We start from the raw sequence: 14,393 nt of genomic DNA on the forward strand, positions 1-14,393 counted from the left end.
GCATGACTCATAATAGAAGATGCATTATCAATTATTGATTAAATGTTCAATACGTTATTAATTCTCTCAGTATGAGCAGTAAAATACTGCTGTCTCCTGCAATGTGTATTGAGGGACAGAGGACACCACTTGCCTTTTACTGTAGTGGAGAGGGAGGGTTAGGATGTCATACAGTATTTCAAGAGGTCGCTGGAGTGCATAAACAATCCTAGCGGTATTGTGGAAAGGATTTATGAAAACGCCTGGAATGCTGAAAGACACTGATGCAGGCGGTTAGAGTACTTCCCGTTGTTGCACTCCCGCCTGTTAACAGCATACGTCCCTCTTACTCTTGAGTGCAGGCAGCAGGTACCTTCCAAGAGGGGGTTGAATGATGAGGGTGTCAGCAACTACCCTTCCACCTTTCGGTGTGGCAAGTGGAAAATATAAAATGAAAAAAGCAGATACATTTTAACACAGCTCTGATTTGAGGAATGAATGATCCGTCTATGGTTCACCATGAAGGGGTACAGAAAATGGACCTGTGAGGCCCCAATGCTGCCTAAAGTGGACTCCAAGCCTGTCTGTTTGCCCCTCCCCTTTATGAATGCCCTGTGCCCAGTAATTTCACTGACATCTGGTATAAAAAGCAATTACAGGTTTAACTAAATTAAAACTCTCCTTTAGGGTTGTACTAATATCAAGGGTCACCATCTTAAACACAAGCAGCAGTATGGGTGCCTTTGTGAACAACCACCTTGAAGCTGGAACTAGTCTAATGGGCAGACACTGCATGGCATCTTGATGGAGTACTCTGAAGCACTGATGTGCATACTGTTCTTTATTACATACCATGTGCCAGCAGAGATGTATTGGTAGTAGCTGAGGAACCAGTAACAGAGGGTGTATTATAATAGCACCAAGGAGTTCACACCTGGGAGATAGAGGTACTAAGTCGTTAACAGAATTCCATAACGTAAATAGTCACTATTGAAACCTATGGACATGAATTTTAGGTTCTGGCAGCTAACGGGGAAATTTTGACCCTCCCCATCCAGTAAAATGATGGATCAGAGCGTAATGGGTTCTGTGCCGCAGCAAGAGATGCAGAAGATTTCCGACATTTAATAAGGAATGGTAAAGCATCTTGTGCCCCAGTAAGAGTTGGACATAAATTATGTCGTATAACTATAATAAATGGTCAGGCATCTTGTGGCATAGTAAGAGGTGCATAAACAATAAACAATCTGTTGCACTGTTACCTCTGAGCATGGTCATATGTCTATATTACCTAATCTTATATATGTTAGACTTTCTTATCTGAAATGTTGTCCACGCTGTTTTGTAGACCACATAGAATATTGTGCGGAGCTGTAATTATATGCTTCTTCAGTTCCCTCGCACTGAATACAAGGGGTGTTTTTTCTCATGCCACATATTTATGACGGAAGATATCTGTGGTGTGACATAATTTAGCAAGCATATCATATATGGCACAAAACGTTCTGCTAATCTCCCATTTATGCTGAGCATGTTAGGTTTATGATTGCTAGATACATGTCTTTATACTGCTGAGTAACAATGCTTTTGAGAAAGGAGGTGGATCTTGAAATCCAGGAACTTTTTCAGGAACTCTACTTCAAAATTCTTTCCAAAGCGCCTGAATTGTGAATATTTTAAGAAAAATGTGCTTTAATGAACATACGTTAGCTCCATATAGCAATGGGCGGAAGCACTGGAAAACAACATCATATATGGCGGACTAGCTTCACTAGCTATTTTCACTCACTAAGTCTGAAAATTTTCGCAACCTCTACGATGTAGGTGAAATGATGCAGTGGTTGGATTCCTCACAGTAGGAGTCGAAAAGAAATCCAGACTTTCTGTATGTCAGAAATAATTTATTTCTGAAGAAAAAATATCCCACGATTAAACCAATTTATAGACAGCAAATTGTTGGTTCAATGCAAACATAATCACAAAGGTCATAAGGTAATTCAAATAATGGTTTCAAAGTAAAGAAAAAACTGCATTGCATGTGACTTCCTTAGATTACATGCCTATATAAAAACCTATTGCCTACATAACGTATTGCATATTAAAGTTGCAGCTAAATATATCTGTACAGTCAATTAAAAGTGGTGGAAGCTCGTATCCAGACTTTTGTACTTGGACCTAAAAATATTGCAAACTAGACCATTTTGTGGAACCGCCGATAGAAATGGGTTCATAATCAAAAGACCCTTGCTTAAGTAGCTTTCAGTGTTCAGTTACATCAAGCTCGATTTCTATTGCTTCAACATCTTATAGTTCTTCCAATTCAGCACAATATTCTTAAAAGAAGGCATTTTTTTACCCTTGATAATACAGAATTGTTAAACTTTTAATTCTTTTATATCTTGTTAATCCTTATACTACAGGTTTCATGCCTATTCAAGAAATTCAGTCGCAGTAGAGCCTACTTATGGTAGAACACCAGAACATTAAGTACATTGCTCGTACACGCAATGTACTTCCTATCTTTTCAATAAGGAAGCACAAATATCTCAGTAGGTTTTGTAATGTGGGCAGAAAAAATAGTGTTCAAGAGAGGCAGACACAGAGTCGTTAAGTACAGGCACTGGATGCTTCCCAAGACTGGCAATTTTTTGCACTGTCCCCCCCAAATACTCTGGCCTTCCAGTGGGCATGGCATAAAGGAAGGGTAGGTGAGCTAGGAACAATTCATCAACATATTTCCTTTTCCTCTTTTTCCTTATGGTCAGTTTATTGTTAAACTGTATACCAGTGATAGTCGTGGGTGGGCTTGAATCCTAGCAACATTTGCAATCCATTCACAGTAAGAACTTATAACTATTGCTGAATTATTTTTGGTGATCTTTATTCGATTTCGCCATGGAGGGAGACCAAACTCTAGACCAATAAAGCAGCAGCTCTAATTTTGTTTTCCAGCCAATAGGTTGTACTCCCAATTGTAGAAAACAAAAAAGAAGGAATAGCGGTTGTGAGTTTTAATGAGGGCTTTCTAAACCTATTCTTTGAAGGAACAAAAACAGAAAAGTTAAAATGTCCCCTCAGTCCTGCGCCAGATAGAACTGAAGAAAACGATTCCGTATAAAGAGACTGTAATGGCTGTGATTAATTTAACATCCCCCAAATGACCTGGACTATGCAAGGGCGAATTCATTCTTGCATTTGGTCATAGGTAGGGACCATCGCCACGCGTAGGCCATGCCATTGCTTAGGTGCTCCAAGTGTGATGCAAGGTCAAATCTGTGTCCATTCAGCATAAACCTGCTCCTCAGTTTACGATTTTGCTCAACCTTTACTCATTTTGTTTGAATTGCAAAATATGTGAAAACTTGCTAATATGGATGTTGGACTATTTTCACCGTTTGAAGAAACGTGGTGAAGGAGAGGTTTACTGTTGTGTTATTATTGGCTATAAAAGGGCAAAATATTTTTAGCTACTGAACTTCACCTTCTTGCTACCTATCCATGTTTTGATGCTACTTTACTGACACTATGCGTATACTCATGAGCACTCCAGCCCGTTTTGGGTCTGTATTCAATAGGCAGAGATAAGCACTGTATGTATCATCCTGATAAGGGTTGTTTCTGTGGCTATATAACTATGCCCCTTGTCAGTGCTTAATTTGAACTGGTGGTAGCAGGTTGTGCTCACCGGCACCCATTTTTGGAGACCAGTACTTACTTTTCCTCATTAGACTTTGACCCATAGCAAGAGAGCGAGAGATACACAAAGGGATAAGAGAAAGACCAAACTAGTGACGGGGAAACGTAGGAATAGAAGGTTCAAGAGTGAAATAAATTGGCAAGGAGATAGATGGTGGATGAAAGAGTTGTGAGGTGGAATCAAGACTATGCAGGCTTGATATTCAGCAATCCTAACATTCATTAGTGCCAGCTGAGGGCTTCTCAGAAAAACTTAAAACTAAGCAATGCTTTATCGTATAAGGAATACATGAATTCTATTTGCCACAGAGACATCACTGCTAATTTGTTTCTCCAATTTTAGATCGTGCAAACTTGATCCTCTATGCAACAGAACCAGGGGCATCACAGGACGTTGAGCCAAGGTTGAGATTCAAACATGGATCCAAAAGTCAGCAGCGCTAGCCGTTCTGCCACATATCCTCTCAAATGTAGTGTACCAGACGAGGATCCAGACTGCCACGGTTTTTGATCGGCTGCTCTTCAGAAAATACACTGGGCTCTCAAGTTTTTTTTCCAGTTTTTTTTTTCTCAGTTCAGAAGCCAATGGCAAGTGCACTCTGAGTCTACCCTGTGAACTCAGGGGAGGGCGTGGGTTACAGCCAGAGCTACCTACTTTGGAACTGGGGATCTAGGTCAGCTGAACAGCCTGTGATTCTGGGTAAGTCACTTAACTTCCCCATACCTTAAAAAAAAAAATAATAATAAGTGTCCTTGTGTAATGTAACTGATGCTCATGTAAAGCGCTCCTCTACTTTTGGGGCGAGTTTGCGCGATATAAAACTACAAAAAAAAAAAAACACAACCTTGTACTATCCAGCTTGCACACATACTCTATTGTATACACGATCCTCTGACGCACGTCTGGTTGCGGTTCCTTCCATTCAAAAAAACAGTAAGCAGAGGGCGGTCCTTTGGCTACAACGTAGCTAAGATATGAAACTCCCTCCCCCTCACTCTAAGACACAAGATTTAATGACAATGAACTCAGGTTCCTCAAAATTGTAAAATCATGGTCTTTTGATCTCCTCCTGAACAGAACGGTGGGATTCTATGTTGTGTTTGCCAGCAATGGGATGCCTACGGGTAGCCACGCTTTACAAATGCAAATATGATAGAATACTATTAATTTATTTTACATACTCACGCACAAATAAAAGGCACTACAATCCCATAGCTGAATAACAAAGTACTGCAAAGTTTTTTTTATACTCCTTTGTTTGTACGGTGCATGACCTTTTCTTCAGCCTTAGGGCAAAGTGGAGAGGAGATGTTTTAAAAGTGCCTTATGAAGGAACACTGCAACAACGTACATAAAGAATATCATACCCTTTTTATGCTTTTATGGTTGTTTTAAACCGAATATAGTATTACTGACTGATTGATCATACACTTTATGCCCAGAAATCTATTCACTATAACCAGTAAGCAACGCTAAAGCAGTGTGTTAATGGTAAAAGAAGGGAACGCCAGCTGGTGTCTGTCCCCCAAAAGAGTACAAATGTATTAAGCGTAATTAAAAAAATGTGCAAAGGCAGAGAGCCAGCAAAATAGGAAGTCAGTGGTTTGTCAGGCACCGCCAGAAATGGAACGGATCCCCCACCCCCTCCCAGCTGCATCTCCACTTCAGGCGCACTAGCCTGTTGCAAAATCTCTGGCTGTCCCTACAGGCAGCGTGTAAATATATAAACTGTGTGGCCTTCAAAGTTCAACATTGTGGTGTTTTCACACTGCTGCTCTGCCTATCCCCACCCCTTCTGCTCGCCTTTACCGCCCTTCAGTGAAGACCGGAAGACTATCAGGTCGTAAATGCTGGTGTAAGTGAGAAAAAACTCAATTTCTCACAGAAAGGGATGGGGGTTGCTCTATTCCTACAGAGGAGGAGTGGGAGGGGCTGTGTTCTTGGTCAGTGGCTGTGGAAACGGCACTGCTGACTACGCAAAATTCTGAAAACTGGAAAGAATGTCTTTGATCTGGGACTCCGAGAAAGTAAGATAGTCTTTGTTCTTGTAATTGGCTGGGGCACAGAGAAAGGGCTCGGGGCTCGATTACGAAGAGCAGACTTTATTGCACTGTTGTAAATACTGATGCGTTTACTTTGGCAACGAACATTAGACCTTCATGCTACAAACATAAAATTAAACATCTAAGCTTAACAGAGCCTCCAAAACAGCAGGAATACAAAATATGTATTTTCTTAAACTAGTCTTCCAAACTTGTCTTGATAAATGAGAGCCTTTTCAATGACAATCGTATATTATTTTTCATTATTAGCGCGAACCTTAGTATGGGCTGTTGGTCTCCTAAAACCTAAATCTACTTTTCACTTAAACGTTTTGACTTAAACATGTATTCCCTCTAATTGTTCCACAATTTAAGGAGACAATTCTTTTAAACTGGAGACTGACAAATAAGTTATTATAGCGGGTTTTACACCATTTTAAGCTTAGGGTTACAAAAAGCATAAACATTTCCATTGATTATTTCCCATCCCGTCTAAAAACAAAGAAGTAATCGAAAAAGATGTTCAAAGAAAGTGTGTAAATGGGGCACGATAAATCGCCCAGTATCTAAAAGTAGCAAACAGATAAATTAAAATCAAGAAAAAAAAAACAGAAGTTAAGAACATAGCACAGATAAAAGTGGGTATTACATTCTAATCATCTGAGTAGATGTTAACTTCAAGAAAATCAATCTTAATGAATGACCATGGACCCCACACAAAATACAGAACCAGAAAACATTAGAAAGTTACATTCTTAGGTCATTTTTGTATTTATTAAAGCATTACCCACAATGAACTTGTAACCAACATCTAAATCTTACAATATAAAGATTTCCAATTGAGCAACCAACACACAAAGCCTGCTATGATTGAACACACACATCTGTAGGTTTTAAAAACTTTGCAGATAATGGTATGCGCTCTACACCAATTAGCAATTTGATCACTAGCATACAAAATCACATCCCCCCATGCTGCAAACACGAGGGTCTTATCCAATGCCTCATCTTCTAACCTATCCCTTTACAACCACAAATGATACACCATAAGCTCTAACGTAATACAACACATCCAGTTCTAATGCCACTTGTTTCCTGTTTAACTTACAAAATGGAGAATAACAACAATCTCACCCAAATTATTTTTTGTCTCCCACCGAATCATTATTGGAATCTGGGGATAGCTACCGAGTCATTACTGGAAGCAGTGGACCCCAGCTTCAGCAATTTGTATTCTTTAAATCTCAAAACAATACACAAATACAAAAACAAGCCTTCATCAAATACACAAATGATAAAATGTTTTATTTAATTCACAAACAAATATAAAAAAGGTAAACATCCTTTTGTGTAAGTTTACTCTTTTTTAGTATTACAAACTACATGTTTAATTTTACTAACAGTAATTTTGCGACTGCAAATAAATATTTGTGGTGGAGACTTCACACATAAAAAGGCAGGCCTGTCCTCTCTTTGAATGTGCGCAGTACTTTGCCCAACTCCAGAGTCCCTGTAGTCGTAATTTGTGAATACCAAAAAAATAGTAAACTTGCACTACAGTGTAAGCTTACCTTTGTGAATCAGTAGCTGAACTGAGGCGCAATGTGTGGACTAGTCACCTGATGTGCACTTCGGCAAGGACACCCCCCCCCCCCTCCCCTCTTCTTCTCAGCAGCTAGCGGTACCTTTTTAGGTCTCGCGCCTAGCGTTGCAGTGCATAGCACAGCTCGCGCAGCAAGACTTCTTGTAGGGGCTTCTGAAAGATGACCACACGCTCGTGCGTGTGCTTTTGTTTTAGTCGGCTGCAATTGGCTTTTGCGTGCGTCTTTTTAAAAAAAGACAGCCCACAATTGGTGTAAGGCAGGTGCATGTCCCACCTTCCTTTAGAAATGTAACCGCCCATGGCCTATTGGTGTTTGTTACGCGCAGCAGCGGCATCTGGTTTTAATTATAAAAGTGTTTATAATTAGCGCACGTTCCCTTTGCTGCCGCGCTCCCTCGCCCCTGCTCCTCTGTGGTGCGTGCGCACCACTGGTTTCGATTCCGTGCTTGTTTTTTTTTATTATCGTAACTGTGGTTGGGAATGTGATAGTAGGTGGAATTGTGTTGTATTCTGATGGTAGTGCGGCTGCCTCTTTGTCTGCACAGCGCTTTTCATTTACAAGTGGGGTTGAGCAGGCTTTGTACTGTCTGTGAAAACCCATCCCAGTATGGTCAGCAGTCGGAAAGCATCGGCGTCGTTCCAGCGTTTCACGAGGCAGCCCGTCTTCTTGGGGCCGAGGCAATTCTGGTGGGGAGCAATGGCGCACGGTGGCTGACCACTCGCGGGCTTTCTCCTTTCACTTTCTCCCTGCTGCTCTAACTGCAACCTCTTCTACCTTGCTCGCGCTACTTTCCCCCGAGCCCTGCTGTCTGTTATTGTGGGGCGGTGCACGGCTGATATGAACCGTAAAATAAAGCCTCGAGGAGGAGCCTGCTTTCTCTGCAGCTTAAACTATAAAAGCAATATCTTGTTTCCCTCTCTCTTTCGCGGCCCCGAGTGCATTAAAAAACAAGCCTGCGAGAACTGCTAAAGGTTTACCAAACATTCCAGGAACACATTCACAAGCCAACCGGGCAAACTTGTTGCGACAGAAGCTAAGAAATACATCAAAAACGTTTCCCCTACTGTCTGCTTTGCAGTTTATTTTATTCAAGGGCAGCATTCCCCTCACCTAACCCCAAGTCCCTCTCACTGCAGACCAGTCCCCGGATACACCGGGCTTTCCGTTCCCACTCATTTCAATCCAACACCTTTCGCCAGCACTAAAATCCCCAAATTATATCCCCACAAAGTAACTAAACGGGACATTTCCTGGTGTTCCGGGATATCGGACGCCGCCAGGCTACAGCCACTGGATTTGTCGGTATTTTATAGTAATGGGAAAGAAGGTTCGTTTTGGCAGCAAGCAACATCTGGAAGAACAGAAAGCCGCGGGAAAGGTGCCAGCCAGAACCTCGTTCACTTCCTCGCTCTCTGACAGCTGTGGACCAGCCCCGCAAAAGCAGTTTCTGGCCCATCTCTGCTGCAAGGTGTTTTGTTTCTGTTTGTATTACGAGCTTGATTTATGGGCCTACTCGACCAGAAGTCACCAAAGTGTTAAGCTGCCACGCGCTCATCTCTCCCCAACACCTGCCACACAAATGCATGTCTAAGGGGCCCCTTAAATGGGTCGATTCAGTGCCTGCTTCCCTAGAAGCTAGACCACGCCCAGAGAGTGGGCCTGTCGGCGGCTTCTAACATTTTCAGCCGCTTTCCCCTACTTGACTGCGTTGGTGCTGTTCTGTTGTGGAGACCTATGCGACTGGACCTAGCTCTGAGAACCCTAGAGCCCCTGCAGAGATAGCGGACAGCTGGAGCAGGTTTGTTTACCTCCTTAAATACCGTAGTCGTATATTAATTAGCCTGTTCACAAAAGATAGGAATTTTTATGCCGGTTTAGCCAGTAGCATGGCTCGGTTAAAAACCTTCAGATTCCACAGTAACCACTTTGATTCTTAGAGCCAATGGAAAACGTAGTTTATGCTGACCGACAAGCTGAAGGGTTGCACTAGCAGGCATAAGATTGGCTTACCACCTGGTAACGTCTCCTATTGGCTAGAAAGTAAAATCCCATCCCGCAAAATATGAAGCCAGCCGCCCCAGAAGAAACAACAATATCTCTTCCGGAAGTGGCCGCACCAGCCACGTGAGCATTCTTATTCCAAGGTTTACACACTGGAAGCCAATACTTTACACTTCTGTTTAAGAATCAAAGTGGTGAGTGTGGAATCGGAAGGACGTGGGCTTGTTTTTAGGTAATATCCACGGTAAATTTCTATCAGATTGGGGAGGGGGCTTAACATGGGGCAGAGGTTGTACAAGAGACCATATCATGCTCTCAGGTGGGGGCTTCACATGGGGGTCTAAGAGTGCACAAGAGACCAGACCATGCTCTTGGGTGGGGGAGGGGACTTTTTCATGGGGTCTGAGGGTGCACAATAGACCACACCATGCAAAAAACATTTCTATTTACAATACCAACAACTTTAAACTTTACAAATGCGAGACCTATTGCATTGCAAATGCTTGTTAAATATAGCTGCGGATTTAAGGACTGGGACGCTGTATGGAGAATTTCCTGTGGGCAACCAGATGTTAACAGCCATTCGTTAATGGTACGCTCATAAAGGAATTGGATGACGCCACAGCTAGTTAGTTTTGACCCTGGTGAACTAACAGAAGCCGCACTGTGCTTGGAGCACTTGCCCGGTCTGCCTAGGGGGGGGGTGAGGGGGGGGGATACAGCAGCAGGCTCCTGGAGAGCTGGGAGATAAGGCCGGAGTAGCTCAGGTAAGGCAAAGCGCCCTTCGATTTAGTTATTTGTACTATCTCCAATGCCCCTGAATACCCGAGTATGCCAAAATACAAGCCAGAAACAAATCCAGTGGGCTTTCTGCAAAAAAAAAAAAAAAAAAAAAAAAACAGTCTGGACTGCCGCACTAAAGAAAAGGCCAGGGGTTTGGTAAACAGAGTACTCTCTGCACCTCGACCAAAACTAAAATAAATCTCTTTAAAACAAAAGGAGAAAACTGCTCTGAAGTGGAAGATTGGCGCAATCACATACAACCATATGTAACCTTCTGCTCCCTCTAGTATCGAATTCTCCAAGGCCTCAAAATTAGTCAGGACTTAATGCAAGTAAATACAGAGAATATCCGGGAGAGCTTGGAAAATGGTTGTTGCATGGTAAAGAAACATAAAGTCTCTTACCCTAAAGAACCAAACCCGAGATAACTCCCCAACAGAAGCGCTGGGGAGTACGGAAGGGAGCTCAGAGGAGAAAATATGATGGGGTCTCACAGGAAAGGTCTTCGCATGGATCCTGGGATCTCACTGGACATCCATCCATAACGAAACCGATGTAAGGGATGGCTGTCAATGTAGTAGGATATTATTTCTCTGATTGCAACAACCTTGCCCTTCTGCAACAAAATCAAGCAGGGGCAGAAATAGTCTTCCCGGTCTTTAGCAAAGCAGGTAACAGTGCCACAAATTCTAAGCCAGCCAGCTATATCGGGGAGGACAGTGCAGTTGAAGAGGGTAACAGTCCAGCAGGTGGGGCTCTATCAGCTCTTCAATAAAGGTACCAAATTCCGGGTCTCATGTCTTCAATTACAGAAAGTGTAGAACTCGGATCCGAATTAGAAAGGTGGTAGAAGGTAATGTTCCTCTGAAAGAGTTTTACATGGTGTTTCAATTGTCATAGAAGGCCTAGAGAACTTTTCGGTGGATACCAAGACTGAATCCTTGTTACTGACTATTTTGGCTGAAATTCAAGAGTTTAAAGCTTGTCAAACAAAGCCTTGGTAGCAGAATGGCAGAAACTGAATAGCAAAACGAGATTTTTGGACCACACCTGGAAGCAATGGCAACTAGAATATCAGATTTGAGGAAAAAAGAACTCCATCCTTCAAAAGAAACATACCTCTCTGAAAGCAACTGGAGGAAAAAAAAAATCGCTCAATGAGGTCTAAGCTCAAATTTGTTGGTATACCTGAAAGAGAGGAAGGAAAAGCTGAGGTAGCTACTGAATATATGGATGATCTGATCCACACTAATCTTTTGATGGGCAATACAGAAGACTGGACTATTACTCATGCACATCGAACACTGTTTCTAGAGTATCTGGATAGATTCCGTCCTCGAATGTAATTGGAAAATTTTGGAGACTATAGGATGCAGGAGAAGGCGTTGACTAGTGCTATAAAACAAAGCGGTATCAAAATCAGAGACAGGTGTGATCACAGGTTTTCCCTGATTTGTCATTTGAGACCTCCAAGAGATGAAGGGAATCCCAGAAAATGCTGCCTTTATTCCAAGCTTCCCGTAGACAAGCAAGGATTTTACAACAAGCCAGATTGCGAACAATGTTTAAGGTCAATTTCAAGGTGTTCAGTGCTATTAAGACTGCACAAAACTACCTGCATGAAATTCAGACTACGAAATAATGATAGCTTTTGAATACTTTCTGTTGAAAGTATGAGATTTTTGAATACTTTCTGTTGAAAGTATGAGATTTTTTCTTTAGAGTTTTTGTTTTTCCTTCTAAAACTCTTATGTATAATTTGTTTGTAAGAAATTAATCTAGGTGTAAGCCTGATTTTGTAGGCTAGAAGATGGGTTGGGGGGGGGGGGGGTTGGGGTAATTTCGGGTTCCAAGAAAGGTGCAAGCATTGCACCTTTTGCAGTTGGGGAATGTTGTGACAGGGCAACATGTTTACGACTGAGAGTTTCTGTTCACAGGGTTGTGGATAGGTGGTGGACTGGATGTAGTATTTAGTGAGGTAAAAGGGGTGGGTAAGGTAGTTGTAGTGGACAGGCACAGGTTTTTAGGGTTGGAAAGGTGGGGGGCTCAGTCAGTCCCTAAGTGGGGCCTGAGCATGCATCTATGGGGGAAAATTGGTTTCTTGCAGTGGTGGGTTAAGACAAACGAATCAAGCAGCTAGAGTGGATAGTGGTGGATTGCTGAAGTTTATGGTTTTAGATTTTAGTGATTATGTCTAGTAGGGCTCCAGGTTAAAACTGGAGGGTTGTTTCAGTAAACGTAAATGGAGTGAATAGTCCACAGAAGAGCCGGGCAGTTATTGATTGGCTTGTTGAGCAGAAGGTGATCTTTGTCTTGCTTCAAGAGACACATTAGAAAATCACTAATATTATCAGTTAATTGGTCTCCTTTTCAAGTAATATGTAATTTGTCTGCATCAGCCCCTATCAAAGGTGTTGCGGTTCTAGTCAGTAGGAAGTTCGAGGGTTGGGTAAGGAGGTGGCTTCTGACCGGTCTGGAAGACAGGTGGTGGCAGAAATGTATCAACAGGGAGAGGTATTCCGTAGTCTCCTTCTATGGTTCAACCCTAGATGATCCCCAACCACTATATGTTCTATCGCTACAGCTGGCGAATCATTCCAAGAATATATTAATTGGGGGCAATTTTTTACTTTGTTCAAAAAACAGAAATAGATATAAGCAGATGGGCTATTCCACAGTGCAAACCTAAGATGACCAGGGTAATGCAGAGGATTAAGATGGCGCAGAGTTTGCTTGATTCTTGGCGGGCGGACAACCCGATGCACAGGCGGTAGGTACACGTTCTTCTCTTCCTGGCATTGCTCTGCTTCTAGGATAGATTACTTTCTCACCTCTAAGGATATCCAGATTACCACCTCTTCAATTATCTCAAATTCTTCATCAGTTTGCTCTGCTATATGCACAGATGTGTCCATTTCTGACAAATATGCCCTGCTAAAACACTGGTCTGTAAACAGAGCATAATTAGCTGAAGTATCTTTAATTAAACAAATAAAGGCAGGGGCTATTTTCTTATTTGAGGCAAACAGACACTTTTCTTCCATTCAATATATCTGGGAAGCATTTAAATTAACTGTAGGGGGGGGGAGATTTTTGCTTATCAAGCTAATTTAATTACGCTGAAAAATATGAAATTTAAGGAGCTGTCTGTGGCATCCTATCTGGCAGGGTTTAAATTTTCCCAAGTAGATAACCGTCAATATTTGAAGGAGAGAGAGATTGCGAAGCGTAAGCTACAATATTTTATGATGGAGATACAACTCATACATAATAGAACGTATGAGCAACAACTATGCGAGGAAGGAGAAGTAAGTGGGAGGTTGCTGTCCTGGAGGGTTAGAACACAACAAGCTCAAAATATTACAGATAAAATTCGGGACCCATCAACAGGAACTTTGCTTGCTGAGGCTCCTTTAATAGAGGACATACTTAAACAGCACTTTACAACTATTTACACAGCAGATCAATGACATTCTGCGTTTCTTGGATAAAATTTACCTCCTGAAGTTGACATACGAAGCAGCACAAAATCTTGCCTGCCCCATAACGCTGTCAGACATAGTGGGTGCTGTCAAAGCTTTGCCCAGAGGGAAGGCTGCAGGAGAAGTTGGTTTACATCAGAGCGGTATCAGATCCTGGTATCAGATCCTGCTTTCGGAAGTAAACAGTTTGAAGCTGGCCTAGTCTAACTTGTCCCCCAATGGGTAGCCTCGCTCCCTCCTCATAATCTACTGCTCATTTGTTTCCATAGGAGAAATAAAAATCCGGAAGACAAATTTGTTCTGCCCGATAACGCTGCTTAACACAGATTATACGATCTTTAGGAATATTTTAGTAGCAGAGGTTATGCACTTTTAATTGGGAAAGATCAGGCAGGGTGTATTCCTGGGCACCAACTGTATTATAATACACATTATCTAACTGAAACAATTGATTATTTTAATGAAAGCAGGACTCCTGCAGCAGATTTGTTTATAGATGCCGAGAAAGCTTTTGACCCTGTGATCTGGGAATATTTCTTTCAGGTCATGGGATTTTCAACCAAGCGCACAAGGTCAATAATGGCAATACAGGAGGGGTCATCTGCCGCAATATCTCTGAATGGTAAAGTTCTGGACTGCTTTCAGATCTCCAGTGGTTCAAGGCAAGGGTGCCCCCTATCACCATCTCTTTTTGTGCTGTTCATTGAGCCCCTGGCTTGTTTTCTACCTCAGAATGGTGAGCAGTTCCAGGAACATCAAAACTTAAACTATATGCAGATGATTTAGTGTTATCTTTGGTACCAGA

At 42.1% G+C, this 14,393-nt stretch overlaps 1 protein-coding gene and 1 long non-coding RNA gene across 3 annotated transcripts in view; one reads left to right on the forward strand and one right to left on the reverse strand.

Annotated features, from left to right (window-relative positions):
• Nucleotides 1–14,393, reverse strand: part of MAML3 (mastermind like transcriptional coactivator 3) — a 529,880-nt gene that overhangs the window by 36,404 nt on the left and 479,083 nt on the right. The gene's annotated exons all lie outside the window — the stretch shown is intronic.
• Nucleotides 1–14,393, forward strand: part of LOC146862174 (uncharacterized) — a 66,927-nt gene that overhangs the window by 1,601 nt on the left and 50,933 nt on the right. The window contains exon 2 of the long non-coding RNA XR_014978106.1: nt 4,019–4,375. This is a non-coding gene — a long non-coding RNA (uncharacterized LOC146862174). The remainder of the gene's footprint in view (nt 1–4,018; nt 4,376–14,393) is intronic.

The sequence above is a fragment of the Triturus cristatus genome, chromosome 2_2 (genome assembly GCF_964204655.1).
Source record: "Triturus cristatus chromosome 2_2, aTriCri1.1, whole genome shotgun sequence".
NCBI lineage: Eukaryota > Metazoa > Chordata > Amphibia > Caudata > Salamandridae > Triturus > Triturus cristatus.